This window comes from Ruditapes philippinarum, unplaced genomic scaffold, assembly GCF_026571515.1.
Source record: "Ruditapes philippinarum isolate M1 unplaced genomic scaffold, ASM2657151v2 ctg11843_1_1_1_1, whole genome shotgun sequence".
Classification (NCBI taxonomy): domain Eukaryota; kingdom Metazoa; phylum Mollusca; class Bivalvia; order Venerida; family Veneridae; genus Ruditapes; species Ruditapes philippinarum.
This window is the reverse complement of record NW_026863242.1, coordinates 889-9,570: the sequence shown is the minus strand read 5'-3', so window position 1 is coordinate 9,570 and position 8,682 is coordinate 889. Positions and strand designations below refer to the sequence as shown.

The following is an 8,682-nucleotide window of genomic DNA, read 5'->3' as shown; positions in this document are numbered from 1 at the left end:
TATTTTGGTTCTTTAAAAGAAGATTTTAAGTTTTTACTATATGCATATAGGGAAATTCAATGACCCCGTGGGGCGGGGCCAATTTTGACCCCCAGGGCTTTTATTTGAACAAACTTGGTAGACACTCACTAGAAGATGTTTCATACCTTTAAAAAAAGATACTTTGTCTAAGCTCTAGCTCTTTGGGTTCTTTAAAAGAAGATACTTTAAGTTTTTTTCTTTTGGTTGCCATGGCAACCAGCGTTCTATGAACAATATTTAGAGGTGACCACCAAAGAAACATTCCTGTGAAATTTGGATGAAATTGGCTTAGTGGTTTATGAGGAGATGTCATTTAAAGTGGACGCCAGACGAAAAGCGATCAAAAAAGCTCACCCTGTCACTTTGTGACAGGTGAGCTAAAAATAGTTAAGTGATCTTATTTTCCTGGTGAAAAACTGGTGGCTCAATAAAGTTCTATACATATTATGATATTTCAAATATTGGAAAGTTATCTCTAGTTCTTGGTGAAAGACTGGTGACTAGTTTTCTCCTCAATGTCATTTCTTTTTCTAATTAGATTAAGTCATGGTACTATATTCATGAGGCTTTCGACATCACATCTAAGAACTCATTATCCAACATTGCAAAGGGCAGGGAGTCTCCTGATATTCCAATTTCTTTTAAGTTTTATAAAACCACAATATTTCTATTTCTTTAGTGTTTCCGACATGAAGACACATCTACATGTATCTTTCCTTATCACTCCTGCTTTTACTGTTCTATCATATAAGCGCCTCTGTTTCCTGAAATATTTGTTTAGAAAAAGTTAATTGCAAAGTTAAAATTCCACTTGTAAACCCTTGCCGAGCACGAACTTACAGCAGTGAAAGGCTTAAAGGTTTAAAGTCAAGAAACTAAACCAATCAGTCACAGACACCCCAAGTATTTTATCTATTTGCTATGCAGCATTTTTTTCAAAATTATTTAAATTCATAAATGTGAGTGATTCTGATAAGCTATAGACAGCTAAGTGATGATAAGATGATCATATATGTCAGATATGTCGGAGTGCTAACACTGCTTACTGTGAATATTCAATATTTTAATGTGAATTGTCCTGAGGTAAAAAGGAAAAGAAAGCTGAATTCCTAAATACATGTTACATGTCACAATTGTTCTTGCTATTAATTTTGTTCCTAATTTCTTGTATAAGATATTTAAATACACTGTAATTCTTTTTTATAAATTTGGCTTTTTGTGACAATAGTCTATCCAGTGACTGAAGCTCACTGACTTAAAATAAACTGTCCTGTGTCAGCCTTTAAACAAGTCAAGAAAAAAAAAGCTATTAGAATATAATAATTAAGAAATATCATATACAAATACTTCTAAATAATCATGTACCTCTTCCTTAAAAGCCCATGCTATTGAAAGAAACATTTTTTCCATTTGTTCACTTCAAGGTTAGTCAGATTGACAGTCTCACATTTTAGCCTTTATCTCTCGTGATTTCATTGTCATTGACCCTAAAGCATCCTTAAAATCGATATTTGCTGTTCACATTCATAAATCTGACATGTAGGCCGAACTTCTGAAACATAAAATATAATTATTATTAGATATACATATAGTATCCTAATAATTATGTTAGTTGATATCAAATCAATAATTTAAGCAGTGTTTGAAATTAGCAGTAGTCGAGAGCCCGACTACTAAATTTCTCCTTGGGCTATCAACTTTTCACAGTAACAAGCCCAACCAGGCTACTGTATTTTCAGAGGCAATATAAACAACTGTTTTGAACAAATGAATCGTGCTAGTGAAATGTCTTTTGGACAAGTGAATATTCCAATCTAGTAGTCTGACCAGCCTAGTCGATTCAAATCCTAATTTCTTACACTGTTTAAGAAACAATTTGTTCAAAATTGTCCAAGCATAAAGATTTTTATAGAATACTATAGTAATTATAGTGTATATACAGTATGTACGAGGGTTGTTCAAAAAGTAATAGGACTGAGAGTCTTGCATATTCATATTTCATCCAATTTAGAATATTTTCATATGTATATAGGGATCGTAAAATGTTTTCGACAATTTATGCATAAGTTTATTAATATATTGTGATGAACGCGTGTTTCCTGTGATATTGAATAACCATGGTAACACACACCCGGCGCAGCACATAAAAATAGTTATTGAAGCTAAGTTGTACTTCAAATTTATTCATAATTTATACCCTGTTTGTCCATATATTCCACCAACACATTAATTTATATTTAAGTGACATTATATCTAAATTTGACATCATTAGGGCATGAAATGGCATAATAATTTAGTTTTGAACAGCGGTGGTCATGACGTTAAATGTTGAAATACGGCACTCGGTAACAAACAGAAATTCGTGCGATCGTTACATTGTGCCTACAAATTCGCAATTTTATTTCAGATACATACAAAATAATAAAATTAAGAAAGGAAAATTATCCTGCCATCAGGACACTCGTTTTCAACTGGTACAATCAATTTAAAAACGGCGATTACAAAATCTCTAACAGGAAAGTGTGAGGATAAAAGGGACGTTAGTGACGTCAATTGCAAAAGCGCTGTAAATGGATCGACGGTAAAACGGTACGCGGACTGTCCGGCACGTTTTATGTCTGCTTCGGGTCTACTTATTCAGTTCTAAACAAAGGATTGTATATAAGTCATTTCTATCAAACACTATTTTATTGTTTCTCATTATATATACTTGGTTTAATAAAATGAATATAATAATGATTAACAGTAATGATTAGTAGTATTTTCTCCCAATTTTGTTTTAATAAATGATACCTTTCAATTGATAAATATTGTTATTTTACTGTATATAATAATTTTGTACGTTGAGATACATGTAAAAATTATATAATAATATAAATCGCTTTTGCATATTTAGCATTTTAAGTCCAGGCTTGTTGAGTTCCCAGTTTACTCAAAATATTTCGAGACAAGTCGAGAATGGCCGGTTATCGGGCATTTTTTTTGGAGAGTTGAACGAAATTGTGATCGCTTTCTTTCTCTTTTAATCTCCACTGATGGTCACATAATTCAGACACCTGGAACACTAGGGAGAATACTTTCAGAATGAATGACACTTGTTATATTTTGTATTTAGTTAACGACGTCATGAACGTCTTTTATTGTATTCTTTGCGTGCGCCGAGTTTCGTACCCCTTGTCATTTGAAAATTTCACAGAATTCTTATTTGTAAACATTTTGTATTGAAATTTTCACTGTATATAGAGAACATGTTCCGATATTTGTTTCTTGTAAAATTATGTACGTAAATTAAAAAATGTGAACATTAGAGCTGCAGTCCTATTACTTTTTGAACAACCCTCGTATTAAATGTCTTTACTATCTACTATACTGTCCTGAAAATTTCAAGAAAACAACTATCTTTAAAATCCATTTTCTCAGAAGTTGCAAAACCAAGTGAATGAAATTGCTCTGGGTTTGTATTATTCTGTACAATTTCTGATCACAAAAGCTTCAAGGACATTTATGAGTGAGTCAGGTCCTATCCTGAAAGATTGTTGTTCAAGTTTGAAGACAATCCATTCAAAAATAACAAAGTTATAGCCACTAATAGCAAAAATCAAGAAAATTTAGACATTTACCTTGAATGTTAATATGGTGGTCAAGTTAATTTAGTTTAGTCTGGTCTATTTGAAGGGTTGTTGTGGCCAAGTATGAAGACAATACACCAAGATCTGAAAAAGTTATGAACAAGGTTAAAGTTTGATGACAGCAATGGGAAAGCCGTCATGACTAACAATATATTTAATAATTTTGGCCCTAATGCAAACTGAAAATTCTAGCCTATAAACACTGTTGAGACTAGCTGTTCAGCATTTTTTCAATAATAAATAAATGCAATGATAAAGTTGGTAACTTGCAAGTCTTCTAACATTTTTACAAAGAATGAACATATATATATTTTTTTCTTATAATCGGAAAGATTATAGATATATCAGAAATGAATTGGCCCGTGGACTTTAATGTCATCATAGAGCTCTTATGCAAAATGTAATGGTAAGCAAATATCCAGCGTGAAATTTTCAAGTAGCCACAAGTTAAATAAAATTATTAAAAATACTTTGTCATGATTCAATTACTGCTGGAAATTGACCCACATGTTTTATTACAAATTTATTACAATCAATATTGTCCATAGAAATAATAAATTAATTTTCAGTCTCTTTCTCTTTGCGCTTTCACACAGATTTGAATTATTCAAGTCCATGATTTTCAGAAGGAAAAAATCTTCGATCATCAAACACTAAAAATTACTATACCAACTGCAAATTGCAGTCTGTGCGAAAGGCTGCCTGTTCTCGGACCTCGCCAAATAAAAATCAAGAGGGCCATGACATCGAATATCAATTGTACACAACAGTTAAATATAATATATTATAAACTTATTTCTATGTTAATCGATAGTCTATATACAATAGAAATGAAAAGCAAATCCTACACAACAGTCAACACTGTAAATTCGAATCAGGGTCAGATCGGCCCTTAAACGTACTTGGCCCTTGAGACAGCTCGGCCCTATTCCAACTCAGCACGGGTCAACTCGGCCCATAATTACATATTACTGATAATGATTACTTTTCTTACTTTTGATATGTTTCCATCATAACTTTCATGGTTTAACATTTTCACACTAACAGACATCTACTCAAGGATATTGAAAAGTATGTGAATTTGTAGAGAAAGAAAAATTTACAATTTAAACGCATTTTATGCTACTTCAGATTTTTTGTAAAAAATATCGTTAAAAAGGCATTTGTCATATTAAAAAACAAACAGTATTAAATACAATAAAATTCATTGTCACAAAAATTCAATCTAAAAACTCTATTTATTGATTAATATTTAACATATATTGTCTTTGATATCTCTTCTTAAGATAATTATTTATCTTAAAGATAATTTCAAACAATATGTTATTAACTAAACAATCTAAACAATCTATATCCTAATATATGGTTTTTAATAGAGGACCGAGTTGACCTGTCCCGAGTTGGTATAGGGCCGAGTTTACCTGTAAATTCAGTAATGTAAACAATCCTTGACCTAATTTCGTTTGTCTAACAAATTTACATCTGCAAACACAAAACGATTTTGAACAAAGAAATAAAAGCATTTCCACAAACCTTTGCGATGTTATTCATCAGCAAATCTATGTCTTGGATGGAGAAATCTGAAAAACACGAACGTTATTCTGTCGATGGTCCGAACAATGGCGGTGTGCCCTACTAGATCTAGTCAAAACCAAGTTTTACCAGACTTGTATTGTAATCTTGTTTTTTATTAGGGTAAAGTGATCGTAAGTCGGACACATCACTTTACCCTATTTATATAATAATATTTTTTGTTTCAAACGCTTTGATTCTATGAAAGTTTGCGAACCATTTTTTTGCGAAAATAGTACGTTTTTTTTAAGGCCACATATTGTATCCATTGTTTCCTCTTGAGTTATTGACGTAAAAAAAATCAGCGGTGGCATAAAATGCTATTCAATAAATTGCTAAATATATACAATAAATACTTTCATTTCCCTTCGGTTGACTTACATGTGAATTTTTCAGCATCTCTGCTACAAAATTACACCTTATTTATATTCAATTTATTGTACATAAGGTACATGGACACAAACTTTTCTTTGGCCTAATGCGTAATAATACTGATGTTTTTTTTCCGTACACGTTTAAGATTATGTTCCATTGATGTAAGCTAACATTGAATATCATCATTTCAAGTTTTTTTTGAACATCAGCTTTTTCTTCAAGTCATCCACGTTTGAAAGTATACATATAGTTCTGCTGCACTACTTTCTTGGTCGCATTAACTACTTATTTTCTATTGAGCTTAAACAGAATGCAATTAGGTGTTGTTCGTTCTTTTTGATATAGGCAGACCGATACTATAGAAAGGAAATTTTTTTTTTGAAAAAATTTCCTTCCAAAAACATAAAAATGTCTACTTTATTAACCCAATCTTCACCAAAATGAATATTTCCTGACATCATCAGTCACATATCTATATATCTACTGTAGTAACGTCAGTAATTTGATTCAACACTAATTAAATTGGATTTTAAAATTAATGAAAGCTTTTGAAAAAAATCCATTTGATCACGTTTGTAACGAAAGAGGTGAAAATTTTTTTTAAATAAAAGGGACACTTATTTATCATGTCTATTTTAAATCCACGAAAAGAATATTTTTAATATCAGACTCTTAAATTTCAATCCACACGTTTTCTAAACGATGCAAAAAAATGAGGAGTTCGCCTCCCTAATTCTTCATGATGATTTATTAATTCAAACTTAATCAATGTCTAAACTTGTACGAGATGTTCTTATCGTGCCAATTTATAGAAAAATAAAAAAAACATACAAAAAAATATAATAAAATAAAATAAAATAAACAAAATAACAGGAAAAAAGAAAGAAAAAAAAAGAGAAATAATATGCGCCAGTCTAAGGGTAGAAACACAACGACCCAATGCGAAAAAGATGAAATTCACGACAAAAAATGACGAAAGCGACGCTTAACACAAAGGAACAACGCCGAAGCGATATGCGACAATGCGAAAGCGACGCTCGACAGTGTCAAACGATATGTCGCACTGTCGCCTAGAAATGTCGCGGTAAAAAAAAAAAAAAGGGCGACACTTTAAGAAATGTCGCTTCGCGTTGTCGAGTGTCGCTTCGCATTGTCGAGGCGTCGCTTCGCGTTGTCGCGATGTCACTTCGCGTTGGTCGCGATGTCACTTCGCGTTGTCGCATTGTCACTTCGCATTGTCGAGTGTCGAGGTTGGGTAGAAGTGCATACCACGACACTCGACAATGCGAAACGACAACGCGACAATGCGATACGACGCTCGACAAATGCGAAGTGACACTCGACATCGCGAAAGCGACAATTTTTTAAAAATTTTCGAGTAAATTGTCGCGTTATTTTTTTTGATTTTTTTCAACCGCGAGCTCAAAATTGCCCAAGCGGGGCACTTTGAAAAAGCGAAACGAAATCGAACAACGGCGAAGGGCAACTGACAACGGAAAAAAACGACACTCGACAAGCGGGAAACGAACATTTTTGGGAAAAATAATTTTGTATCCGCATTTTGTGCGTTTTAACCCCGGGGCTTGGTCAGGAAATTTATAAAATCACCGACCCAAAGGGGCGATTTATGGGAAAAAAAATCGCCCCTAACTTTCTGACGTTAGCTGAAAAAAGAAAAAATAGATATAAAAAGGAAAATTGCTGACCCCGTTAAAATTAAAAAAAGGATTATCGGGGAAAAATGACCAAATTACAAAAAAAGAAGGGAAAAATTGGAAAAAGGAATGGTTTAAAATTTTTTAAAACACGCCGTAAGAAATAAAAAAGGGGGTAATTTAAAAGATGGGAAATTAACCCAACTATTTATAATAAATTACCCCTTTTTATTTATATTAATTAATAATAATTTTTCATTATAATATTTTTGAACATTTAATCATGACTATGTTTTATAAACCAAAAAATTAATATAATCACATTTTAAAGTTACCATAATAATCAAATACATTTTTTAACCGGATTTACAATTCACTACATGTAATTAAATCCGTGATTTTTTAAAAGGATATATTAAACAAGCTTTTTAAAAAAAATACCTCTAAAAAAAAGATATATAAAATTAAGCAAAAAATTTGAAAAATTAATGTTTTTTATATAAAGAATTAAATAGTGTTTATGAGTTTTAATACAAAATCCTTGTTAAAGTGAAATATTTCCCAATAGAAAAATTCTTGTAACGGAAAAAAAAAAACAACAAAAAATGGTTACTTTTTAAAAGGCAAAATTGCAATTTGAATTAATATTAAATAAGTCAGCAGTGTTTTAACTTAATTAAATGTCGACAAAATTTTATATACAATATATTGAATTTCGTACATTATAAAATGAATTTAAAATTTCACGACCAAAATATATTTTTTTTCTATATTTTTAACTGGTCAGGCAGGTTTCCCTATATATCTAACTGGTCAGCAACATTCTACTACATGTGTATATGTTTAACTGGTACAGCATTTTTCTCGCCTGAATGTAAAGAGCGTTAAATTTGCTAACCAAATATAGAAATAAAGAAGAGTTTTACGGCTTCTTCAATCAATTTGAAATAACATTAAATTGGTCAGCAGTGTTTTTACTTTAATTAAATAGTCGACATTGTAGCAAACGCTATAATGTCGCAAACGCCGCTATAATGGTCGCCAACTAAACGCTAAATGTCGCAACGCTGACGCCTATATGTCGCAATCAACGCCTATATGTCGCAATCGCCTACCGCTAAATGTCGCAACGTTGCCGCTATATGTCGCCACAAAAATCGATTGCCGCTAAATGTCGCAACCCCTTGACGCTAAATGTCGCACTTGGTAGGAAAGTAACAGATGGAACTGAAACAAAAAAAGTAAGTGTTTAAAACATTTAAAGTTTATACCATTTACATATGAAAACATATCCTAGTAACCAAACAAAAGTTGTATTTCCGCGGTCTATGGCAAAAAACCTTATAATGGCCATAGAAACTGTTTTTGATAAAAGGGATGGATTTGGTTTCTCAACCACTGACCAGGTGTGAGATCAAACTTTCTCTTTG

At 31.9% G+C, this 8,682-nt stretch overlaps 1 long non-coding RNA gene across 1 annotated transcript; it reads right to left on the bottom strand.

Moving 5' to 3' along the window:
- Positions 1–230: 230 nt before the first annotated feature.
- On the bottom strand, positions 231–5,289 carry LOC132721567 (uncharacterized). The gene is made up of 4 exons (XR_009624480.1): positions 5,184–5,289; positions 3,642–3,734; positions 1,387–1,573; positions 231–785 (listed from the first exon to the last, which is right to left on the bottom strand). It is a non-coding gene; the product is annotated as an uncharacterized LOC132721567 (long non-coding RNA).
- Between the last annotated feature and the right edge of the window lie 3,393 nt (positions 5,290–8,682).